Source organism: Mixophyes fleayi, unplaced genomic scaffold (assembly GCF_038048845.1).
Source record: "Mixophyes fleayi isolate aMixFle1 unplaced genomic scaffold, aMixFle1.hap1 Scaffold_1683, whole genome shotgun sequence".
Lineage (NCBI taxonomy): Eukaryota > Metazoa > Chordata > Amphibia > Anura > Limnodynastidae > Mixophyes > Mixophyes fleayi.
The window spans coordinates 52501-70000 of NW_027446032.1; the positions used below are offsets into that span (position 1 = coordinate 52501).

General features: G+C 45.7%; 26 non-coding genes and 48 pseudogenes across 26 annotated transcripts in view; all 74 read left to right on the top strand.

The window, feature by feature from the left end:
- Positions 1 to 100, top strand: part of LOC142116700 (5S ribosomal RNA) — a 119-nt gene extending 19 nt beyond the window's left edge. Inside the window, exon 1 of the ribosomal RNA XR_012682577.1 lies at positions 1 to 100. This exon is cut by the window's left edge and continues 19 nt beyond it. This is a non-coding gene — a ribosomal RNA (5S ribosomal RNA).
- An 82-nt stretch (positions 101 to 182) lies between these two features.
- On the top strand, positions 183 to 301 carry LOC142116570 (5S ribosomal RNA). The gene has a single exon (XR_012682478.1). It is a non-coding gene; the product is annotated as a 5S ribosomal RNA (ribosomal RNA).
- A 79-nt stretch (positions 302 to 380) lies between these two features.
- LOC142116678 (5S ribosomal RNA) lies at positions 381 to 499 on the top strand (annotated as a pseudogene).
- Positions 500 to 580: 81 nt separating this feature from the next.
- Positions 581 to 699, top strand: LOC142116753 (5S ribosomal RNA; annotated as a pseudogene).
- An 81-nt stretch (positions 700 to 780) lies between these two features.
- LOC142116859 (5S ribosomal RNA) lies at positions 781 to 899 on the top strand. The gene has a single exon (XR_012682592.1). It is a non-coding gene; the product is annotated as a 5S ribosomal RNA (ribosomal RNA).
- Positions 900 to 979: 80 nt separating this feature from the next.
- On the top strand, positions 980 to 1098 carry LOC142116844 (5S ribosomal RNA; annotated as a pseudogene).
- Positions 1099 to 1370: 272 nt separating this feature from the next.
- On the top strand, positions 1371 to 1489 carry LOC142116588 (5S ribosomal RNA). The gene has a single exon (XR_012682494.1). It is a non-coding gene; the product is annotated as a 5S ribosomal RNA (ribosomal RNA).
- An 80-nt stretch (positions 1490 to 1569) lies between these two features.
- LOC142116666 (5S ribosomal RNA) lies at positions 1570 to 1688 on the top strand. The gene has a single exon (XR_012682566.1). It is a non-coding gene; the product is annotated as a 5S ribosomal RNA (ribosomal RNA).
- An 81-nt stretch (positions 1689 to 1769) lies between these two features.
- On the top strand, positions 1770 to 1888 carry LOC142116619 (5S ribosomal RNA). Its single transcript, XR_012682522.1, has one exon. It is a non-coding gene; the product is annotated as a 5S ribosomal RNA (ribosomal RNA).
- Positions 1889 to 1968: 80 nt separating this feature from the next.
- LOC142116845 (5S ribosomal RNA) lies at positions 1969 to 2087 on the top strand (annotated as a pseudogene).
- A 272-nt stretch (positions 2088 to 2359) lies between these two features.
- Positions 2360 to 2478, top strand: LOC142116838 (5S ribosomal RNA; annotated as a pseudogene).
- Positions 2479 to 2558: 80 nt separating this feature from the next.
- LOC142116667 (5S ribosomal RNA) lies at positions 2559 to 2677 on the top strand. The gene has a single exon (XR_012682567.1). It is a non-coding gene; the product is annotated as a 5S ribosomal RNA (ribosomal RNA).
- Positions 2678 to 2917: 240 nt separating this feature from the next.
- LOC142116640 (5S ribosomal RNA) lies at positions 2918 to 3036 on the top strand. The gene has a single exon (XR_012682542.1). It is a non-coding gene; the product is annotated as a 5S ribosomal RNA (ribosomal RNA).
- An 82-nt stretch (positions 3037 to 3118) lies between these two features.
- LOC142116644 (5S ribosomal RNA) lies at positions 3119 to 3237 on the top strand. Its single transcript, XR_012682546.1, has one exon. It is a non-coding gene; the product is annotated as a 5S ribosomal RNA (ribosomal RNA).
- A 79-nt stretch (positions 3238 to 3316) lies between these two features.
- On the top strand, positions 3317 to 3435 carry LOC142116786 (5S ribosomal RNA; annotated as a pseudogene).
- Positions 3436 to 3516: 81 nt separating this feature from the next.
- On the top strand, positions 3517 to 3635 carry LOC142116618 (5S ribosomal RNA). Its single transcript, XR_012682521.1, has one exon. It is a non-coding gene; the product is annotated as a 5S ribosomal RNA (ribosomal RNA).
- Positions 3636 to 3716: 81 nt separating this feature from the next.
- Positions 3717 to 3835, top strand: LOC142116610 (5S ribosomal RNA). Its single transcript, XR_012682514.1, has one exon. It is a non-coding gene; the product is annotated as a 5S ribosomal RNA (ribosomal RNA).
- An 80-nt stretch (positions 3836 to 3915) lies between these two features.
- LOC142116817 (5S ribosomal RNA) lies at positions 3916 to 4034 on the top strand (annotated as a pseudogene).
- A 272-nt stretch (positions 4035 to 4306) lies between these two features.
- LOC142116668 (5S ribosomal RNA) lies at positions 4307 to 4425 on the top strand. Its single transcript, XR_012682568.1, has one exon. It is a non-coding gene; the product is annotated as a 5S ribosomal RNA (ribosomal RNA).
- An 81-nt stretch (positions 4426 to 4506) lies between these two features.
- Positions 4507 to 4625, top strand: LOC142116620 (5S ribosomal RNA). Its single transcript, XR_012682523.1, has one exon. It is a non-coding gene; the product is annotated as a 5S ribosomal RNA (ribosomal RNA).
- Positions 4626 to 4705: 80 nt separating this feature from the next.
- On the top strand, positions 4706 to 4824 carry LOC142116848 (5S ribosomal RNA; annotated as a pseudogene).
- Positions 4825 to 5096: 272 nt separating this feature from the next.
- On the top strand, positions 5097 to 5215 carry LOC142116872 (5S ribosomal RNA; annotated as a pseudogene).
- An 80-nt stretch (positions 5216 to 5295) lies between these two features.
- Positions 5296 to 5414, top strand: LOC142116670 (5S ribosomal RNA). Its single transcript, XR_012682570.1, has one exon. It is a non-coding gene; the product is annotated as a 5S ribosomal RNA (ribosomal RNA).
- A 240-nt stretch (positions 5415 to 5654) lies between these two features.
- Positions 5655 to 5773, top strand: LOC142116641 (5S ribosomal RNA). The gene has a single exon (XR_012682543.1). It is a non-coding gene; the product is annotated as a 5S ribosomal RNA (ribosomal RNA).
- Positions 5774 to 5855: 82 nt separating this feature from the next.
- LOC142116645 (5S ribosomal RNA) lies at positions 5856 to 5974 on the top strand. Its single transcript, XR_012682547.1, has one exon. It is a non-coding gene; the product is annotated as a 5S ribosomal RNA (ribosomal RNA).
- A 79-nt stretch (positions 5975 to 6053) lies between these two features.
- Positions 6054 to 6172, top strand: LOC142116553 (5S ribosomal RNA). Its single transcript, XR_012682462.1, has one exon. It is a non-coding gene; the product is annotated as a 5S ribosomal RNA (ribosomal RNA).
- An 81-nt stretch (positions 6173 to 6253) lies between these two features.
- On the top strand, positions 6254 to 6372 carry LOC142116794 (5S ribosomal RNA; annotated as a pseudogene).
- A 78-nt stretch (positions 6373 to 6450) lies between these two features.
- Positions 6451 to 6569, top strand: LOC142116959 (5S ribosomal RNA; annotated as a pseudogene).
- An 81-nt stretch (positions 6570 to 6650) lies between these two features.
- LOC142116849 (5S ribosomal RNA) lies at positions 6651 to 6769 on the top strand (annotated as a pseudogene).
- Positions 6770 to 6850: 81 nt separating this feature from the next.
- On the top strand, positions 6851 to 6969 carry LOC142116908 (5S ribosomal RNA; annotated as a pseudogene).
- An 80-nt stretch (positions 6970 to 7049) lies between these two features.
- LOC142116962 (5S ribosomal RNA) lies at positions 7050 to 7168 on the top strand (annotated as a pseudogene).
- An 80-nt stretch (positions 7169 to 7248) lies between these two features.
- LOC142116954 (5S ribosomal RNA) lies at positions 7249 to 7367 on the top strand (annotated as a pseudogene).
- Positions 7368 to 7649: 282 nt separating this feature from the next.
- LOC142116976 (5S ribosomal RNA) lies at positions 7650 to 7768 on the top strand (annotated as a pseudogene).
- Positions 7769 to 7849: 81 nt separating this feature from the next.
- LOC142116789 (5S ribosomal RNA) lies at positions 7850 to 7968 on the top strand (annotated as a pseudogene).
- An 80-nt stretch (positions 7969 to 8048) lies between these two features.
- Positions 8049 to 8167, top strand: LOC142116751 (5S ribosomal RNA; annotated as a pseudogene).
- Positions 8168 to 8248: 81 nt separating this feature from the next.
- Positions 8249 to 8367, top strand: LOC142116761 (5S ribosomal RNA). The gene has a single exon (XR_012682583.1). It is a non-coding gene; the product is annotated as a 5S ribosomal RNA (ribosomal RNA).
- An 81-nt stretch (positions 8368 to 8448) lies between these two features.
- LOC142117002 (5S ribosomal RNA) lies at positions 8449 to 8567 on the top strand (annotated as a pseudogene).
- An 80-nt stretch (positions 8568 to 8647) lies between these two features.
- Positions 8648 to 8766, top strand: LOC142116909 (5S ribosomal RNA; annotated as a pseudogene).
- A 241-nt stretch (positions 8767 to 9007) lies between these two features.
- On the top strand, positions 9008 to 9126 carry LOC142116691 (5S ribosomal RNA; annotated as a pseudogene).
- Positions 9127 to 9207: 81 nt separating this feature from the next.
- Positions 9208 to 9326, top strand: LOC142116809 (5S ribosomal RNA; annotated as a pseudogene).
- A 79-nt stretch (positions 9327 to 9405) lies between these two features.
- Positions 9406 to 9524, top strand: LOC142116970 (5S ribosomal RNA; annotated as a pseudogene).
- A 69-nt stretch (positions 9525 to 9593) lies between these two features.
- LOC142116832 (5S ribosomal RNA) lies at positions 9594 to 9712 on the top strand (annotated as a pseudogene).
- Positions 9713 to 9793: 81 nt separating this feature from the next.
- Positions 9794 to 9912, top strand: LOC142116940 (5S ribosomal RNA; annotated as a pseudogene).
- Positions 9913 to 9992: 80 nt separating this feature from the next.
- Positions 9993 to 10111, top strand: LOC142116978 (5S ribosomal RNA; annotated as a pseudogene).
- An 81-nt stretch (positions 10112 to 10192) lies between these two features.
- On the top strand, positions 10193 to 10311 carry LOC142116728 (5S ribosomal RNA; annotated as a pseudogene).
- An 81-nt stretch (positions 10312 to 10392) lies between these two features.
- LOC142116949 (5S ribosomal RNA) lies at positions 10393 to 10511 on the top strand (annotated as a pseudogene).
- Positions 10512 to 10591: 80 nt separating this feature from the next.
- LOC142116912 (5S ribosomal RNA) lies at positions 10592 to 10710 on the top strand (annotated as a pseudogene).
- An 80-nt stretch (positions 10711 to 10790) lies between these two features.
- On the top strand, positions 10791 to 10909 carry LOC142116941 (5S ribosomal RNA; annotated as a pseudogene).
- Positions 10910 to 10990: 81 nt separating this feature from the next.
- LOC142116955 (5S ribosomal RNA) lies at positions 10991 to 11108 on the top strand (annotated as a pseudogene).
- Positions 11109 to 11347: 239 nt separating this feature from the next.
- On the top strand, positions 11348 to 11466 carry LOC142116611 (5S ribosomal RNA). Its single transcript, XR_012682515.1, has one exon. It is a non-coding gene; the product is annotated as a 5S ribosomal RNA (ribosomal RNA).
- Positions 11467 to 11546: 80 nt separating this feature from the next.
- Positions 11547 to 11665, top strand: LOC142116864 (5S ribosomal RNA; annotated as a pseudogene).
- A 272-nt stretch (positions 11666 to 11937) lies between these two features.
- On the top strand, positions 11938 to 12056 carry LOC142117010 (5S ribosomal RNA). Its single transcript, XR_012682611.1, has one exon. It is a non-coding gene; the product is annotated as a 5S ribosomal RNA (ribosomal RNA).
- Positions 12057 to 12136: 80 nt separating this feature from the next.
- On the top strand, positions 12137 to 12255 carry LOC142116765 (5S ribosomal RNA; annotated as a pseudogene).
- An 81-nt stretch (positions 12256 to 12336) lies between these two features.
- On the top strand, positions 12337 to 12455 carry LOC142116606 (5S ribosomal RNA). Its single transcript, XR_012682510.1, has one exon. It is a non-coding gene; the product is annotated as a 5S ribosomal RNA (ribosomal RNA).
- An 81-nt stretch (positions 12456 to 12536) lies between these two features.
- LOC142116950 (5S ribosomal RNA) lies at positions 12537 to 12655 on the top strand (annotated as a pseudogene).
- Positions 12656 to 12735: 80 nt separating this feature from the next.
- Positions 12736 to 12854, top strand: LOC142116915 (5S ribosomal RNA; annotated as a pseudogene).
- Positions 12855 to 12934: 80 nt separating this feature from the next.
- Positions 12935 to 13053, top strand: LOC142116945 (5S ribosomal RNA; annotated as a pseudogene).
- An 81-nt stretch (positions 13054 to 13134) lies between these two features.
- Positions 13135 to 13252, top strand: LOC142116958 (5S ribosomal RNA; annotated as a pseudogene).
- A 238-nt stretch (positions 13253 to 13490) lies between these two features.
- On the top strand, positions 13491 to 13609 carry LOC142116612 (5S ribosomal RNA). The gene has a single exon (XR_012682516.1). It is a non-coding gene; the product is annotated as a 5S ribosomal RNA (ribosomal RNA).
- A 79-nt stretch (positions 13610 to 13688) lies between these two features.
- Positions 13689 to 13807, top strand: LOC142116922 (5S ribosomal RNA; annotated as a pseudogene).
- An 81-nt stretch (positions 13808 to 13888) lies between these two features.
- On the top strand, positions 13889 to 14007 carry LOC142116813 (5S ribosomal RNA; annotated as a pseudogene).
- Positions 14008 to 14289: 282 nt separating this feature from the next.
- Positions 14290 to 14408, top strand: LOC142116801 (5S ribosomal RNA; annotated as a pseudogene).
- An 81-nt stretch (positions 14409 to 14489) lies between these two features.
- On the top strand, positions 14490 to 14607 carry LOC142117003 (5S ribosomal RNA; annotated as a pseudogene).
- An 80-nt stretch (positions 14608 to 14687) lies between these two features.
- LOC142116916 (5S ribosomal RNA) lies at positions 14688 to 14806 on the top strand (annotated as a pseudogene).
- Positions 14807 to 14885: 79 nt separating this feature from the next.
- LOC142116942 (5S ribosomal RNA) lies at positions 14886 to 15004 on the top strand (annotated as a pseudogene).
- An 81-nt stretch (positions 15005 to 15085) lies between these two features.
- LOC142116963 (5S ribosomal RNA) lies at positions 15086 to 15203 on the top strand (annotated as a pseudogene).
- Positions 15204 to 15441: 238 nt separating this feature from the next.
- On the top strand, positions 15442 to 15560 carry LOC142116613 (5S ribosomal RNA). The gene has a single exon (XR_012682517.1). It is a non-coding gene; the product is annotated as a 5S ribosomal RNA (ribosomal RNA).
- An 80-nt stretch (positions 15561 to 15640) lies between these two features.
- On the top strand, positions 15641 to 15759 carry LOC142116901 (5S ribosomal RNA; annotated as a pseudogene).
- Positions 15760 to 16031: 272 nt separating this feature from the next.
- Positions 16032 to 16150, top strand: LOC142117011 (5S ribosomal RNA). Its single transcript, XR_012682612.1, has one exon. It is a non-coding gene; the product is annotated as a 5S ribosomal RNA (ribosomal RNA).
- A 67-nt stretch (positions 16151 to 16217) lies between these two features.
- LOC142116766 (5S ribosomal RNA) lies at positions 16218 to 16336 on the top strand (annotated as a pseudogene).
- Positions 16337 to 16417: 81 nt separating this feature from the next.
- LOC142116587 (5S ribosomal RNA) lies at positions 16418 to 16536 on the top strand. The gene has a single exon (XR_012682493.1). It is a non-coding gene; the product is annotated as a 5S ribosomal RNA (ribosomal RNA).
- Positions 16537 to 16808: 272 nt separating this feature from the next.
- On the top strand, positions 16809 to 16927 carry LOC142116705 (5S ribosomal RNA; annotated as a pseudogene).
- Positions 16928 to 17007: 80 nt separating this feature from the next.
- On the top strand, positions 17008 to 17126 carry LOC142116637 (5S ribosomal RNA). The gene has a single exon (XR_012682540.1). It is a non-coding gene; the product is annotated as a 5S ribosomal RNA (ribosomal RNA).
- Positions 17127 to 17207: 81 nt separating this feature from the next.
- Positions 17208 to 17326, top strand: LOC142116999 (5S ribosomal RNA; annotated as a pseudogene).
- Positions 17327 to 17500: the final 174 nt, after the last annotated feature.

The window sequence follows — 17500 nt, forward strand, 5'->3', positions numbered from 1 at the left end:
TGGACAAGCCCAATCTCGTCTGATCTTGGAAGCTAAGCAGGGCTGGGCCTGGTTAGTACTTGGATGGGAGACCACCTGGGAATACCAGGTGCTGTAGGCCTTTTTTTTTTTCTCTCTTGTTCCGGCTTCCTTCAATGCTTGTTTTTAGATGTATAAGAGATGTAGGTCAATAGGAAAACAATACCTACAGCCACACCACCCTGAACAAGCCCAATCTCGTCTGATCTTGGAAGCTAAGCAGGGCTGGGCCTGGTTAGTACTTGGATGGGAGACCACCTGGAAATACCAGGTGCTGTAGGCTTTTTTTTTCTCTCTTGTTCCGGCCTCCTTCAATGCTGGTTTTGAGATGTATAAGAGATGTAGGTCAATAGGAAACCAATACCTACAACCACACCACCCTGAACAAGCCCAATCTCGTCTGATCTTGGAAGCTAAGCAGAGCCGGGCCTGGTTAGTACTTGGATGGGAGACCACCTGGGAATACCAGGTGCTGTAGGCCTTTTTTTCTTCTCTCTTGTTCTGGCTTCCTTCAATGCTGTTTTCTAGATGTATAAGAGATGTAGGTCAATAGGAACGCAATACCTACAGCCACACCACCCTGAACAAGCCTAATCTTGTCTGATCTTGGAAGCTAAGCAGGGATGGGCCTGGTTAGTACTTGGATGGGAGACCACCTGGGAAAACCAGGGGCTGTAGGCCTTTTTTTCTTCTCTCTTGTTCCGGCTTCCTTCAATGCTGGTTTCTAGATGTATAAGAGATGTAGGTCAATAGGAAAACAATACCTACAGCCACACCACCCTGAACAAGCCCAATCTCGTCTGATCTTGGAAGCTAAGCAGGGACGGGCCTGGTTAGTACTTGGATGGGAGACCACCTGGGAATACCAGGTGCTGTAGGCCTTTTTTTTTTCTCTCTTGTTCCGGCTTCCTTCAATGCTGGTTTTGAGATAATAAGAGATGTAGGTCAATAGGAAACCAAAACCTACAGCTACACATCTCTAAACAAGCCCAATCTCGTCTGATCTTGGAAGCTAAGCAGGGCCAGGCCTGGTTAGTACTTGGATGGGAGACCACCTGGGAATACCAGGTGCTGTAGGCTTTTTTTTTTTCTCTCTTGTTCCGGCTTCCTTCAATGCGGGTTTTTAGATGTATAAGAGATGTAAGTCAATAGGAAACCAATACCTACAGCCACACCACCCTGAACAAGCCTGATCTTGGAAGCTAAGCAGAGCCGGGGTTGGTTAGTACTTGGATGCGAGACCACCTGGGAATACCAGGTGCTGTAGGCCCTTTTTTTTTTCTCTCTTGTTCCGACTTTCTTCAATGCTGGTTTTGAGATGTATAAGAGATGTAGGTCAATAGGAAACCATTACCTACAGCCACACCACCCTGAACAAGCCCAATCTCATCTGATCTTGGAAGCTAAGCAGGGCTGGGCCTGGTTAGTACTTGGATGGGAGACCACCTGGAAATATCAGGTGCTGTAGGCTTTTTTTTTCCTCTCTTGTTCCGGCCTCCTTCAATGCTGGTTTTGATATGTATAAGAGATGTAGGTCAATAGAAAACCAATACCTACAGCCACACCACCCTGAACAAGCCCAATCTCATCTGATCTTGGAAGCTAAGCAGGGCTGGGCCTGGTTAGTACTTGGATGGGAGACCACCTGGAAATACCAGATGCTGTAGGCTTCTTTTTTTTCTCTCTTGTTCCGGCCTCCTTCAATGCTGGTTTTGAGATGTATAAGAGATGTAGGTCAATAGGAAAACAATACCTACAGCCACACCACCCTGAACAAGCCCAATCTCGTCTGATCTTGGAAGCTAAGCAGGGACGGGCATGGTTAGTACTTGGATGGGAGACCACCTGGGAATACCAGGTGCTGTAGGCCTTTTTTTTTTCTCTCTTGTTCCGGCTTCCTTCAATGCTGGTTTTGAGATAATAAGAGATGTAGGTCAATAAGAAACCAAAACCTACAGCTACACATCTCTAAACAAGCCCAATCTCGTCTGATCTTGGAAGCTAAGCAGGGCCAGGCCTGGTTAGTACTTGGATGGGAGACCACCTGGGAATACCAGGTGCTGTAGGCTTTTTTTTTTTCTCTCTTGTTCCGGCTTCCTTCAATGCGGGTTTTTAGATGTATAAGAGATGTAAGTCAATAGGAAACCAATACCTACAGCCACACCACCCTGAACAAGCCTGATCTTGGAAGCTAAGCAGAGCCGGGGTTGGTTAGTACTTGGATGCGAGACCACCTGGGAATACCTGGTGCTGTAGGCCCTTTTTTTTTTCTCTCTTGTTCCGACTTTCTTCAATGCTGGTTTTGAGATGTATAAGAGATGTAGGTCAATAGGAAACCATTACCTACAGCCACCCCACACTGAACAAGCCCAATCTCATCTGATCTTGGAAGCTAAGCAGGGCTGGGCCTGGTTAGTACTTGGATGGTAGACCACCTGGAAATATCAGGTGCTGTAGGCTTTTTTTTTCCTCTCTTGTTCCTGCCTCCTTCAATGCTGGTTTTGATATGTATAAGAGATGTAGGTCAATAGAAAACCAATACCTACAGCCACACCACCCTGAACAAGCCCAATCTCATCTGATCTTGGAAGCTAAGCAGGGCTGGGCCTGGTTAGTACTTGGATGGGAGACCACCTGGAAATACCAGATGCTGTAGGCTTTTTTTTTTTCTCTCTTGTTCCGGCCTCCTTCAATGCTGGTTTTGAGATGTATAAGAGATGTAGGTCAATAGGAAACCAATACCTACAGCCACACCACCCTGAACAAGACCAATCTCGTCTGATCTTGAAAGCTAAGCAGGTCCGGGCCTGTTTAGTACTTTTTTTTTTCTCTCTTGTTCTGGCTTCCTTCAATGCTGGTTTTAAAATGTATAAGTGATGTAGGTCATTAGGAAACCAATACCTACAGCCACACCACCCTGGACAAGTCCAATCTTGTCTGATCTTGGAAGCTAAGCAGGGCTGGGCCTGGTTAGTACTTGGATGGGAGACCACCTGGGAATACCAGGTGCTGTAGGCCTTTTTTTTTTTCTCTCTTGTTCCGGCTTCCTTCAATGCTTGTTTTTAGATGTATAAGAGATGTAGGTCAATAGGAAAACAATACCTACAGCCACACCACCCTGAACAAGCCCAATCTCGTCTGATCTTGGAAGCTAAGCAGGGCTGGGCCTGGTTAGTACTTGGATGGTAGACCACCTGGAAATACCAGGTGCTGTAGGCTTTTTTTTTCTCTCTTGTTCCGGCCTCCCTCAATGCTGGTTTTGAGATGTATAAGAGATGTAGGTCAATAGGAAACCAATACCTACAACCACACCATCCTGAACAAGCCCAATCTCGTCTGATCTTGGAAGCTAAGCAGAGCCGGGCCTGGTTAGTACTTGAATGGGAGACCACCTGGGAATACCAGGTGCTGTAGGCCTTTTCTTCTTCTCTCTTGTTCTGGCTTCCTTCAATGCTGTTTTCTAGATGTATAAGAGATGTAGGTCAATAGGAAAACAATACCTACAGCTACACCACCCTGAACAAGCCCAATCTCGTCTGATCTTGGAAGCTAAGCAGGGACGGGCCTGGTTAGTACTTGGATGGGAGACCACCTGGGAATACCAGGGGCTGTAGGCCTTTTTTTCTTCTCTCTTGTTCCGGCTTCCTTCTATGCTGGTTTCTAGATGTATAAGAGATGTAGGTCAATAGGAAAACAATACCTACAGCCACACCACCCTGAACAAGCCCAATCTCGTCTGATCTTGGAAGCTAAGCAGGGACAGGCCTGGTTAGTACTTGGATGGGAGACCACCTGGGAATACCAGGTGCTGTAGGCCTTTTTTTTTTCTCTATTGTTCCGGCTTCCTTCAATGCTGGTTTTGAGATAATAAGAGATGTAGGTCAATAGGAAACCAAAACCTACAGCTACACATCTCTAAACAAGCCCAATCTCATCTGATCTTGGAAGCTAAGCAGGGCCAGGCCTGGTTAGTACTTGGATGGGAGACCACCTGGGAATACCAGGTGCTGTAGGCTTTTTTTTTTTCTCTCTTGTTCCGGCTTCCTTCAATGCTGGTTTTTAGATGTATAAGAGATGTAAGTCAATAGGAAACCAATACCTACAGCCACACCACCCTGAACAAGCCTGATCTTGGAAGCTAAGCAGAGCCGGGGTTGGTTAGTACTTGGATGCGAGACCACCTGGGAATACCAGGTGCTGTAGGCCTTTTTTTTTTTCTCTCTTGTTCCGACTTTCTTCAATGCTGGTTTTGAGATGTATAAGAGATGTAGGTCAATAGGAAATCATTACCTACAGCCACACCACCCTGAACAAGCCCAATCTCATCTGATCTTGGAAGCTAAGCAGGGCTGGGCCTGGTTAGTACTTGGATGGGAGACCACCTGGAAATACCAGATGCTGTAGGCTTCTTTTTTTTCTCTCTTGTTCCGGCCTCCTTCAATGCTGGTTTTGAGATGTATAAGAGATGTAGGTCAATAGGAAAACAATACCTACAGCCACACCACCCTGAACAAGCCCAATCTCGTCTGATCTTGGAAGCTAAGCAGGGACGGGCATGGTTAGTACTTGGATGGGAGACCACCTGGGAATACCAGGTGCTGTAGGCCTTTTTTTTTTCTCTCTTGTTCCGGCTTCCTTCAATGCTGGTTTTGAGATAATAAGAGATGTAGGTCAATAAGAAACCAAAACCTACAGCTACACATCTCTAAACAAGCCCAATCTCGTCTGATCTTGGAAGCTAAGCAGGGCCAGGCCTGGTTAGTACTTGGATGGGAGACCACCTGGGAATACCAGGTGCTGTAGGCTTTTTTTTTTTCTCTCTTGTTCCGGCTTCCTTCAATGCGGGTTTTTAGATGTATAAGAGATGTAAGTCAATAGGAAACCAATACCTACAGCCACACCACCCTGAACAAGCCTGATCTTGGAAGCTAAGCAGAGCCGGGGTTGGTTAGTACTTGGATGCGAGACCACCTGGGAATACCTGGTGCTGTAGGCCCTTTTTTTTTTCTCTCTTGTTCCGACTTTCTTCAATGCTGGTTTTGAGATGTATAAGAGATGTAGGTCAATAGGAAACCATTACCTACAGCCACCCCACACTGAACAAGCCCAATCTCATCTGATCTTGGAAGCTAAGCAGGGCTGGGCCTGGTTAGTACTTGGATGGTAAACCACCTGGAAATATCAGGTGCTGTAGGCTTTTTTTTTCCTCTCTTGTTCCTGCCTCCTTCAATGCTGGTTTTGATATGTATAAGAGATGTAGGTCAATAGAAAACCAATACCTACAGCCACACCACCCTGAACAAGCCCAATCTCATCTGATCTTGGAAGCTAAGCAGGGCTGGGCCTGGTTAGTACTTGGATGGGAGACCACCTGGAAATACCAGATGCTGTAGGCTTTTTTTTTTTCTCTCTTGTTCCGGCCTCCTTCAATGCTGGTTTTGAGATGTATAAGAGATGTAGGTCAATAGGAAACCAATACCTACAGCCACACCACCCTGAACAAGACCAATCTCGTCTGATCTTGAAAGCTAAGCAGGTCCGGGCCTGTTTAGTACTTTTTTTTTTCTCTCTTGTTCTGGCTTCCTTCAATGCTGGTTTTAAAATGTATAAGTGATGTAGGTCATTAGGAAACCAATACCTACAGCCACACCACCCTGGACAAGTCCAATCTTGTCTGATCTTGGAAGCTAAGCAGGGCTGGGCCTGGTTAGTACTTGGATGGGAGACCACCTGGGAATACCAGGTGCTGTAGGCCTTTTTTTTTTTCTCTCTTGTTCCGGCTTCCTTCAATGCTTGTTTTTAGATGTATAAGAGATGTAGGTCAATAGGAAAACAATACCTACAGCCACACCACCCTGAACAAGCCCAATCTCGTCTGATCTTGGAAGCTAAGCAGGGCTGGGCCTGGTTAGTACTTGGATGGTAGACCACCTGGAAATACCAGGTGCTGTAGGCTTTTTTTTTCTCTCTTGTTCCGGCCTCCCTCAATGCTGGTTTTGAGATGTATAAGAGATGTAGGTCAATAGGAAACCAATACCTACAGCCACACCACCCTGAACAAGCCCAATCTCGTCTGATCTTGGAAGCTAAGCAGAGCTGGGCCTGGTTAGTACTTGGATGGGAGACCACCTGGGAATACCAGGTGCTGTAGGCCTTTTTTTCTTCTCTCTTGTTCCGGCTTCCTTCAATGCTGGTTTCTAGATGTATAAGAGATGTAGGTCAATAAGAAAACAATACCTACAGCCACACCACCCTGAACAAGCCCAATCTCATCTGATCTTCAAAGCTAAGCAGGGCCAGGCCTGGTTAGTACTTGGATGGGAGACCACCTGGGAATACCAGGTGCTGTAGGCCTTTTTTTTCTCTCTTGTTCCGGCTTCCTTCAATGCTGGTTTTGAGATTATAAGAGATGTAGGTCAATACAAAACCATTACCTACAGCTACACATCTCTGAACAATCCCAATCTCTTTTGATCTTGGAAGCTAAGCAGGGCTGCACCTGGTTAGTACTTTGATGGGAGACCACCTGGGAATACTAGGTGCTGTAGGCCTTTTTTTTTTCTCTCTTGTTCCGGCTTCCTTCAATGCTTATTTTGAGATGTATAAGTGATGTAGGTCATTAGGAAAACAATACCTACAGCCACACCACCCTGAATAAACCCAATCTCATCTGATCTTGGAAGCTAAGCAGGGCTTGGACTGGTTAGTATTTGGATAGGAGACCACCTGGGAATACCAGGTGCTGTAGGCCTTTTTTTTTTCTCTCTTGTTCTGGCTTCCTTCAATGCTGGTTTTGAGATGTATAAGAGATGTAGTTCATTAGGAAACCAATACCTACAACCACTCCACTTTGAACAAGCACAATCTCGTCTGATCTTGGAAGCTAAGCAGTGCCAGGCCTGGTTAGTACTTGGATGGGAGACCACCTGGGAATACCAGGTGCTGTAGGCCTTTTTTTTTCTCTCTTGTTCTGGCTTCCTTCAATGCTGGTTTTGAGATGTATCAGAGATGTAGTTCATTAGGAACCCAATACCTACAGGCACACCACCCTGAATAAACCCAATCTCATCTGATCTTGGAAGCTAAGCAGGGCTTGGCCTGGTTAGTATTTGGATAGGAGACCACCTGGGAATACAAGGTGCTGTAATCCTTTTTTTTTTCTCTCTTGTTCCGGCTTCCTTCAATGCTGGTTTTGAGATTATAAGAGATGTAGGTCAATAGTTAACCATTACCTACAGCTACACATCTCTGAACAATCCCAATCTCGTTTGATTTTGGAAGCTAAGCAGGGCTGCACCTGGTTAGTACTTTGATGGGAGACCACCTGGGAATACCAGGTGCTGTAGGCCTTTTTTTTTTCTCTCTTGTTCCGGCTTCCTTCAATGCTGGTTTTGAGATGTATAAGAGATGTAGGTCAATAGGAAACCAATACCTACAGCCACACCACCCTGAACAAGCCCAATTTTGTTTCATCTTGGAAGCTAAGCAGGGCCGCGCCTGGTTAGTACTTGGATGGGAGACCACTTGGCAATACCAGCTGCTGTAGGCCTTTTTTTTTATCTCTCTTGTTCCGGCTTCCTTCAATGCTGGTTTTGAGATGTATAAGAGATGTAGGTCAATAGGAAACCAATACCTACAACCACTCCACCTTGAACAAGCACAATCTCGTCTGATCTTGAAAGATAAGCAGCGCCGGGCCTAGTTAGTATTTGAATGGGAGACCACCTGGGAATACCAGGTGCTGTAGGCCTTTTTTTCCCCTCTCTTGTTCCGGCTTCCTTCAATGCTTATTTTGAGATGTATAAGTGATGTAGGTCATTAGGAAACCAATACCTACAGCCACACCACCCTGAACAAGCCCAATCTTGTCTGATCTTGGAAGCTAAGCAGGGCTGGGCCTGGTTAGTACTTGGATGGGAGACCACCCAGAAATACCAGGTGCTGTAGGCTTTTTTTTTTCTCTCTTGTTCCGGCCTCCTTCAATGCTGGTTTTGAGATGTATAAGAGATGTAGGTCAATAGGAAACCAATACCTACAGCCACACCACCCTGAACAAGCCCAATCTCGTCTGATCTTGGAAGCTAAGCAGAGCCGTGCCTGGTTAGTACTTGGATGGGAGACCACCTGGGAATACCAGGTGCTGTAGGCCTTTTTTTCTTCTCTCTTGTTCCGGCTTCCTTCAATGCTGGTTTCTAGATGTATAAGAGATGTAGGTCAATAGAAAAACAATACCTACAGCCACACCACCCTGAACAAGCCCAATCTCATCTGATCTTGGAAGCTAAGCAGGGCTGGGCCTGGTTAGTACTTGGATGGGAGACCACCTGGGAATACTAGGTGCTGTAGGCCTTTTTTTTTTCTCTCTTGTTCTGGCTTCCTTCAATGCTGGTGTTGAGATTTATAAGAGATGTAGGTCAATAGGAAACTAATACCTACAGCCACTCCACCTTGAACAAGCACAATCTCGTCTGATCTTGAAAGATAAGCTGCGCCAGGCCTAGTTAGTACATGGATGGGAGACCACCTGGGAAAACCAGGTGCTGTAGGCCTTTTTTTTTCTCTTTTGATCCGGCTTCCTTCAATGCTGGTTTTCAGATGTATAAGTGATGTAGGTCATTAAGAAACCAAATCCTACAGCCACAACACCCTAAACAAGCCCAATCTCATCTGATCTTGGAAGCTAAGCAGAGCCGGGCCTGGTTAGTACTTGGATGCGAGACCACCTGGGAATACCAGGTGCTGTAGGCATTTTTTTTTTTCTCTCTTGTTCCGACTTCCTTCAATGCTGGTTTTGAGATGTATAAGAGATGTAGGTCAATAGGGAACCAATACCTACAGCCACACCACCCTGAACAAGCCCAATCTCGTCTGATCTTGAAAGCTAAGCAGTTCCGGGCCTGGTTAGCACTTTTTTTTTTCTCTCTTGTTCTGGCTTCCTTCAATGCTGGTTTTGAGATGTATAAGTGATGTAGGTCATTAAGAAACCAATACCTACAGCCACACCACCCTGAACAAGCCCAATCTCATCTGATCTTGGAAGCTAAGCAGGGCTTGGCCTAGTTAGTACTTGGATGGGAGACCACCTGGGAATACCAGGTGCTGTAGGCTTTTTTTTTTTCTCTCTTGTTACGGCTTCCTTCAATCCTGGTTTTTAGATGTATAAGAGATGTAGGTCAATAGGAAAACAATACCTACAGCCGCACAACCCTGAACAAGCCCAATCTCGTCTGATCTTGAAAGCTAAGCAGGGCCGGGCCTGGTTAGTACTTGGATGGGAGACCACCTGGGAATACCAGGTGCTGTAGGCTTTTTTTTTTCTCTCTTGTTCCGGCTTCCTTCAATGCTGGTTTTGAGATTATAAGAGATGTAGGTCAATAGAAAACCAATACCTACAGCTACACATCTATGAACAAGCCCAATCTCGTTTGGTCTTGGAAGCTAAGCAGGGCCGGACCTGGTTAGTACTTTGATGGGAGACCACCTGGGAATACCAGATGCTGTAGGCCTTTTTTTTTCTCTCTTGTTCCGGCTTCCTTCAATGCTGGTTTTGAGATGTAGGTCAATAGGAAACCAATACCTACAGCCACACCACCCTGAACAAGCCCAATCTCGTCTGATCTTGGAAGCGAAGCAGGGCTGGGCCTGGTTAGTACTTGGATGGGAGACCACCTGGCAATACCAGCTGCTGTAGGCCTTTTTTTTTTATCTCTCTTGTTCCGGCTTCCTTCAATGCTGGTTTTGAGATTATAAGAGATGCAGGTCAATAGGACCCAATACCTACAGCTACACATCTCTGAACAAGCCCAATCTCATTTGGTCTTGGAAGCTAAGCAGGGCCAGACCTGGTTAGTACTTTGATGGGAGAACACCTGGGAATACCAGGTGCTGTAGGCCTTTTTTTTTTCTCTCTTGTTCCGGCTTCCTTCAATGCTGGTTTTAAGATGTATAAGAGATGTAGGTCAATAGGAAACCATACCTACAACCACTCCACCTTGAACAAGCACAATCTCGTCTGATCTTGAAAGATAAGCAGCACCGGGCCTAGTTAGTACTTGAATGGGAGACCACCTAGGAATACCAGGTGTTGTAGGCCATTTTTTTTCCTCTCTTGTTCCGGCTTCCTTCAATGCTTATTTTGAGATGTATAAGTGATGTAGGTCATTAGGAAAACAATACCTACAGCCACACCACCCTGAATAAACCCAATCTCATCTGATCTTGGAAGCTAAGCAGGGCTTGGCCTGGTTAGTATTTGGATAGGAGACCACCTGGGAATACCAGGTGCTGTAGGCCTTTTTTTTTTCTCTCTTGTTCTGGCTTCCTTCAATGCTGGTTTTGAGATGTATAAGAGATGTAGTTCATTAAGAAACCAATACCTACAACCACTCCACTTTGAACAAGCACAATCTCGTCTGATCTTGGAAGCTAAGCAGTGCCAGGCCTGGTTAGTACTTGGATGGGAGACCACCTGGGAATACCAGGTGCTGTATGCCTTTTTTTTTCTCTCTTGTTCTGGCTTCCTTCAATGCTGGTTTTGAGATGTATAAGAGATGTAGTTCATTAGGAACCCAATACCTACAGCCACACCACCCTGAATAAACCCAATCTCATCTGATCTTGGAAGCTAAGCAGGGCTTGGCCTGGTTAGTATTTGGATAGGAGACCACCTGGGAATACAAGGTGCTGTAATCCTTTTTTTTTTCTCTCTTGTTCCGGCTTCCTTCAATGCTGGTTTTGAGATTATAAGAGATGTAGGTCAATAGTTAACCAATACCTACAGCCACACATCTCTGAACAAGCCCAATCTCGTTTGATCTTGGAAGCTAAGCAGGGCCGTACCTGATTAGTACTTTGATGGGAGACCACCGGGGAATACCAGGTGCTGTAGGCCTTTTTTTTTTCTCTCTTGTTCCGGCTTCCTTCAATGCTGGTTTTGAGATGTATAAGAGATGTAGGTCAATAGGAAACCAATACCTACAGCCACTCCACCCTGAACAAGCCAATCTCGTCTGATCTTGGAAGCTAAGCAGGGCCAGGCCTGGTTAGTACTTGGATGGGAGACCACCTGGAAATACCAGATGCTGTAGGCTTTTTTTTTTCTCTCTTGTTCCGGCCTCCTTCAATGCTGGTTTTGAGATGTATAAGAGATGTAGGTCAATAGGAAACCAATACCTACAGCCACACCACCCTGAACAAGCCCAATCTCTTCTGATCTTGAAAGCTAAGCAGGTCCAGGCCTGGTTAGTACTTTTTTTTTTCTCTCTTGTTCCGGCCTCCTTCAATGCTGGTTTTGAGATGTATAAGAGATGTAGGTCAATACAAAAACAATACCTACAGCCACACCACCCTGAACAAGCCCAATCTCGTCTGATCTTGGAAGCTAAGCAGGGACAGGCCTGGTTAGTACTTGGATGGGAGACCACCTGGGAATACCAGGTGCTGTAGGCCTTTTTTTTTTCTCTCTTGTTCCGGCTTCCTTCAATGCTGGTTTTGAGATTATAAGAGATGTAGGTCAATAGGAAACCAAAACCTACAGCTACACATCTCTAAACAAGCCCAATCTCGTTTGATCTTGGAAGCTAAGCAGGGCCAGGCCTGGTTAGTACTTGGATGGGAGACCACCTGGGAATACCAGGTGCTGTAGGCTTTTTTTTTTTCTCTCTTGTTCCGGCTTCCTTCAATGCTGGTTTTTAGATGTATAAGAGATGTAGGTCAATAGGAAACCAATACCTACAGCCACACCACCCTGAACAAGCCTGATCTTGGAAGCTAAGCAGAGCCGGGCCTGGTTAGTATTTGGATGCAAGACCACCTGGGGATACCAGGTGCTGTAGGCCCTTTTTTTTTTCTCTCTTGTTCCGACTTCCTTCAATGCTGGTTTTGAGATGTATAAGAGATGTAGGTCAATAGTAAACCAATACCTACAGCCACACCACCCTGAACAAGCCCAATCTCATCTGATCTTGGAAGCTAAGCAGGGCTGGGCCTGGTTAGTACTTGGATGGGAGACCACCTGGAAATACCAGGTGCTGTAGGCTCTTGTTTTTCTCTCTTGTTCCGGCCTCCTTCAATGCTGGTTTTGAGATGTATAAGAGATGTAGGTCAATAGGAAACCAATACCTACAGCCACACCACCCTGAACAAGCCCAATCTCGTCTGATCTTGGAAGCTAAGCAGAGCCAGGCTTGGTTAGTACTTGGATGGGAGACCACCTGGGAATACCAGGTGCTGTAGGCCTTTTTTTCTTCTCTCTTGTTCCGGCTTCCTTCAATGCTGGTTTCTAGATGTATAAGAGATGTAGGTCAATAGGAAAACAATACCTACAGCCACACCACCCTGAACAAGCCCAATCTCGTCTGATCTTGGAAGCTAAGCAGGGCTGGGCCTGGTTAGTACTTGGATGTGAGACCACCTGGGAATACCAGGTGCTGTAGGCCTTTTTTTCTTCTCTCTTGTTCTGGCTTCCTTCAATGCTGGTTTTGAGATGTATAAGAGATGTAGTTCATTAAGAAACCAATACCTACAACCACTCCACTTTGAACAAGCACAATCTCGTCTGATCTTGGAAGCTAAGCAGTGCCAGGCCTGGTTAGTACTTGGATGGGAGACCACCTGGGAATACCAGGTGCTGTATGCCTTTTTTTTTCTCTCTTGTTCTGGCTTCCTTCAATGCTGGTTTTGAGATGTATAAGAGATGTAGTTCATTAGGAACCCAATACCTACAGCCACACCACCCTGAATAAACCCAATCTCATCTGATCTTGGAAGCTAAGCAGGGCTTGGCCTGGTTAGTATTTGGATAGGAGACCACCTGGGAATACAAGGTGCTGTAATCCTTTTTTTTTTCTCTCTTGTTCCGGCTTCCTTCAATGCTGGTTTTGAGATTATAAGAGATGTAGGTCAATAGTTAACCAATACCTACAGCCACACATCTCTGAACAAGCCCAATCTCGTTTGATCTTGGAAGCTAAGCAGGGCCATACCTGATTAGTACTTTGATGGGAGACCACCGGGGAATACCAGGTGCTGTAGGCCTTTTTTTTTTCTCTCTTGTTCCGGCTTCCTTCAATGCTGGTTTTGAGATGTATAAGAGATGTAGGTCAATAGGAAACCAATACCTACAGCCACTCCACCCTGAACAAGCCAATCTCGTCTGATCTTGGAAGCTAAGCAGGGCCAGGCCTGGTTAGTACTTGGATGGGAGACCACCTGGAAATACCAGATGCTGTAGGCTTTTTTTTTTCTCTCTTGTTCCGGCCTCCTTCAATGCTGGTTTTGAGATGTATAAGAGATGTAGGTCAATAGGAAACCAATACCTACAGCCACACCACCCTGAACAAGCCCAATCTCTTCTGATCTTGAAAGCTAAGCAGGTCCAGGCCTGGTTAGTACTTTTTTTTTCTCTCTTGTTCCGGCCTCCTTCAATGCTGGTTTTGAGATGTATAAGAGATGTAGGTCAATACAAAAACAATACCTACAGCCACACCACCCTGAACAAGCCCAATCTCGTCTGATCTTGGAAGCTAAGCAGGGACAGGCCTGGTTAGTACTTGGATGGGAGACCACCTGGGAATACCAGGTGCTGTAGGCCTTTTTTTTTCTCTCTTGTTCCGGCTTCCTTCAATGCTGGTTTTGAGATTATAAGAGATGTAGGTCAATACAAAACCAATAACTACAGCTACACATCTCTGAACAATCCCAATCTCGTTTGAACTTGGAAGCTAAGCAGGACCGGACCTGGTTAGTACTTTGATGGGAGACCACCTGGGAATACCAGGTGCTGTAGGCCTTTTTTTTTTCTCTCTTGTTCCGGCTTCCTTCAATGCTGGTTTTGAGATGTATAAGAGATGTAGGTCAATAGGAAACCAATACCTACAGCCACACCACCCTGAACAAGCCCAATCTCGTCTGATCTTGGAAGCTAAGCAGGGCCGGGCCTGGTTAGTACTTGGATGGGAGACCACCTGGCAATACCAGCTGCTGTAGGCCTTTTTTTTTATCTCTCTTGTTCCGGCTTCCTTCAATGCTGGTTTTGAGATGTATAAGAGATGTAGGTCAATAGGAAACCGATACCTACAACCACTCCACCTTGAACAAGCACAATCTCGTCTGATCTTTTCAAGATAAGCAGCGCCGGCCTAGTTAGTACTTGAATGGGAGACCACCTGGGAATACCAGGTGCTGTAGGCCTTTTTTTTCCCTCTCTTGTTTCGGCTTCCTTCAATGCTTATTTTGAGATGTATAAGTGATGTAGGTCATTAGGAAACCAATACCTACAGCCACACCACCCTGAATAAACCCAATCTCATCTGATCTTGGAAGCTAAGCAGGGCTTGGCCTGGTTAGTATTTGGATAGGAGACCACCTGGGAATACCAGGTGCCGTAGGCCATTTTTTTTTCTCTCTTGTTCTGGCTTCCTTCAATGCTGGTTTTGAGATGTATAAGAGATGTAGTTCATTAAGAAACCAATACCTACAACCACTCCACTTTGAACAAGCACAATCTCGTCTGATCTTGGAAGCTAAGCAGTGCCAGGCCTGGTTAGTACTTGGATGGGAGACCACCTGGAATACCAGGTGCTGTATGCCTTTTTTTTTCTCTCTTGTTCTGGATTCCTTCAATGCTGGTTTTGAGATGTATAAGAGATGTAGTTCATTAGGAACCCAATACCTACAGCCACACCACCCTGAATAAACCCAATCTCATCTGATCTTGGAAGCTAAGCAGGGCTTGGCCTGGTTAGTATTTGGATAGGAGACCACCTGGGAATACAAGGTGCTGTAATCCTTTTTTTTTCTCTCTTGTTCCGGCTTCCTTCAATGCTGGTTTTGAGATTATAAGAGATGTAGGTCAATAGTTAACCAATACCTACAGCCACACATCTCTGAACAAGCCCAATCTCGTTTGATCTTGGAAGCTAAGCAGGGCCGTACCTGATTAGTACTTTGATGGGAGACCACCGGGGAATACCAGGTGCTGTAGGCCTTTTTTTTTTCTCTCTTGTTCCGGCTTCCTTCAATGCTGGTTTTGAGATGTATAAGAGATGTAGGTCAATAGGAAACCAATATCTACAGCCACTCCACCCTGAACAAGCCAATCTCGTCTGATCTTGGAAGCTAAGCAGGGCCAGGCCTGGTTAGTACTTGGATGGGAGACCACCTGGAAATACCAGATGCTGTAGGCTTTTTTTTTTCTCTCTTGTTCCGGCCTCCTTCAATGCTGGTTTTGAGATGTATAAGAGATGTAGGTCAATAGGAAACCAATACCTACAGCCACACCACCCTGAACAAGCCCAATCTCTTCTGATCTTGAAAGCTAAGCAGGTCCAGGGCTGGTTAGTACTTTTTTTTTCTCTCTTGTTCCGGCCTCCTTCAATGCTGGTTTTGAGATGTATAAGAGATGTAGGTCAATACAAAAACAATACCTACAGCCACACCACCCTGAACAAGCCCAATCTCGTCTGATCTTGGAAGCTAAGCAGGGACAGGCCTGGTTAGTACTTGGATGGGAGACCACCTGGGAATACCAGGTGCTGTAGGCCTTTTTTTTTTCTCTCTTGTTCCGGCTTCCTTCAATGCTGGTTTTGAGATTATAAGAGATGTAGGTCAATAGGAAACCAAAACCTACAGCTACACATCTCTAAACAAGCCCAGTCTCGTTTGATCTTGGAAGCTAAGCAGGGCCAGGCCTGGTTAGTACTTGGATGGGAGACCACCTGGGAATACCAGGTGCTGTAGGCTTTTTTTTTTTCTCTCTTGTTCCGGCTTCCTTCAATGCTGGTTTTTAGATGTATAAGAGATGTAGGTCAATAGGAAACCAATACCTACAGCCACACCACCCTGAACAAGCCTGATCTTGGAAGCTAAGCAGAGCCGGGCCTGGTTAGTACTTGGATGCAAGACCACCTGGGGATACCAGGTGCTGTAGGCCCTTTTTTTTTTCTCTCTTGTTCCGACTTCCTTCAATGCTGGTTTTGAGATGTATAAGAGATGTAGGTCAATCGTAAACCAATACCTACAGCCACACCACCCTGAACAAGCCCAATCTCATCTGATCTTGGAAGCTAAGCAGGGCTGGGCCTGGTTAGTACTTGGATGGGAGACCACCTGGAAATACCAGGTGCTGTAGGCTCTTGTTCCAGCCTCCTTCAATGCTGGTTTTGAGATGTATAAGAGATGTAGGTCAATAGGAAACCAATACCTACAGCCACACCACCCTGAACAAGCCCAATCTCGTCTGATCTTGGAAGCTAAGCAGAGCCAGGCTTGGTTAGTACTTGGATGGGAGACCACCTGGGAATACCAGGTGCTGTAGGCCTTTTTTTCTTCTCTCTTGTTCCGGCTTCCTTCAATGCTGGTTTCTAGATGTATAAGAGATGTAGGTCAATAGGAAAACAATACCTACAGCCACACCACCCTGAACAAGCCCAATCTCGTCTGATCTTGGAAGCTAAGCAGAGCCGGGCCTGGTTAGTACTTGGATGGGAGACCACCTGGGAATACCAGGTGCTGTAGGCCTTTTTTTCTTCTCTCTTGTTCCGGCTTCCTTCAATGCTGTTTTCTAGATGTATAAGAGATGTAGGTCAATAGAAAAACAATACCTACAGCCACACCACCCTGAACAAGCCTGATCTTGGAAGCTAAGCAGAGCCAGGCCTGGTTAGTACTTGGATGCGAGACCACCTGGGGATTCCAGGTGCTGTAGGCCCTTTTTTTTTTCTCTCTTGTTCCGACTTCCTTCAATGCTGGTTTTGAGATGTATAAGAGATGTAGGTCAATAGGAAAGCAATACCTACAGCCACACCACCCTGAACAAGCCCAATCTCATCTGATCTTGGAAGCTAAGCAGGGCTGGGCCTGGTTAGTACTTGGATGTGAGACCACCTGGAAATACCAGGTGCTGTAGGCTTTTTTTTTTCTCTCTTGTTCCGGCCTCCTTCAATGCTTGTTTTGAGATGTATAAGAGATGTAGGTCAATAGGAAAACAATACCTACAGCCACACCACCCTGAACAAGCCCAATCTCATCTGATCTTGAAAGCTAAGCAGGGATGGGCCTGGTTAGTACTTGGATGGGAGACCACCTGGGAATACCAGGTTCTGTAGGCCTTTTTTTCTTCTCTCTTGTTCCGGCTTCCTTCAATGCTGGTTTCTAGATGTATAAGAGATGTAGGTCAATAGGAAACCAAAACCTACAGCTACACATCTCTAAACAAGCCCAATCTTGTCTGATCTTGGAAGCTAAGCAGGGCCAAGCCTGGTTAGTACTTGGATGGGAGAACACCTGGGAATACCAGGTGCTGTAGGCTTTTTTTTTTTCTCTCTTGTTCCGGCTTCCTTCAATGCTGGTTTTTAGATGTATAAGAGATGTAGGTCAATAGGAGACCAATACATACAGCCACACCACCCTGAACAAGCCTGCTCTTGGAAGCTAAGCAGAGCCGGGGTTGGTTAGTACTTGGATGGGAGACCACCTGGGAGTA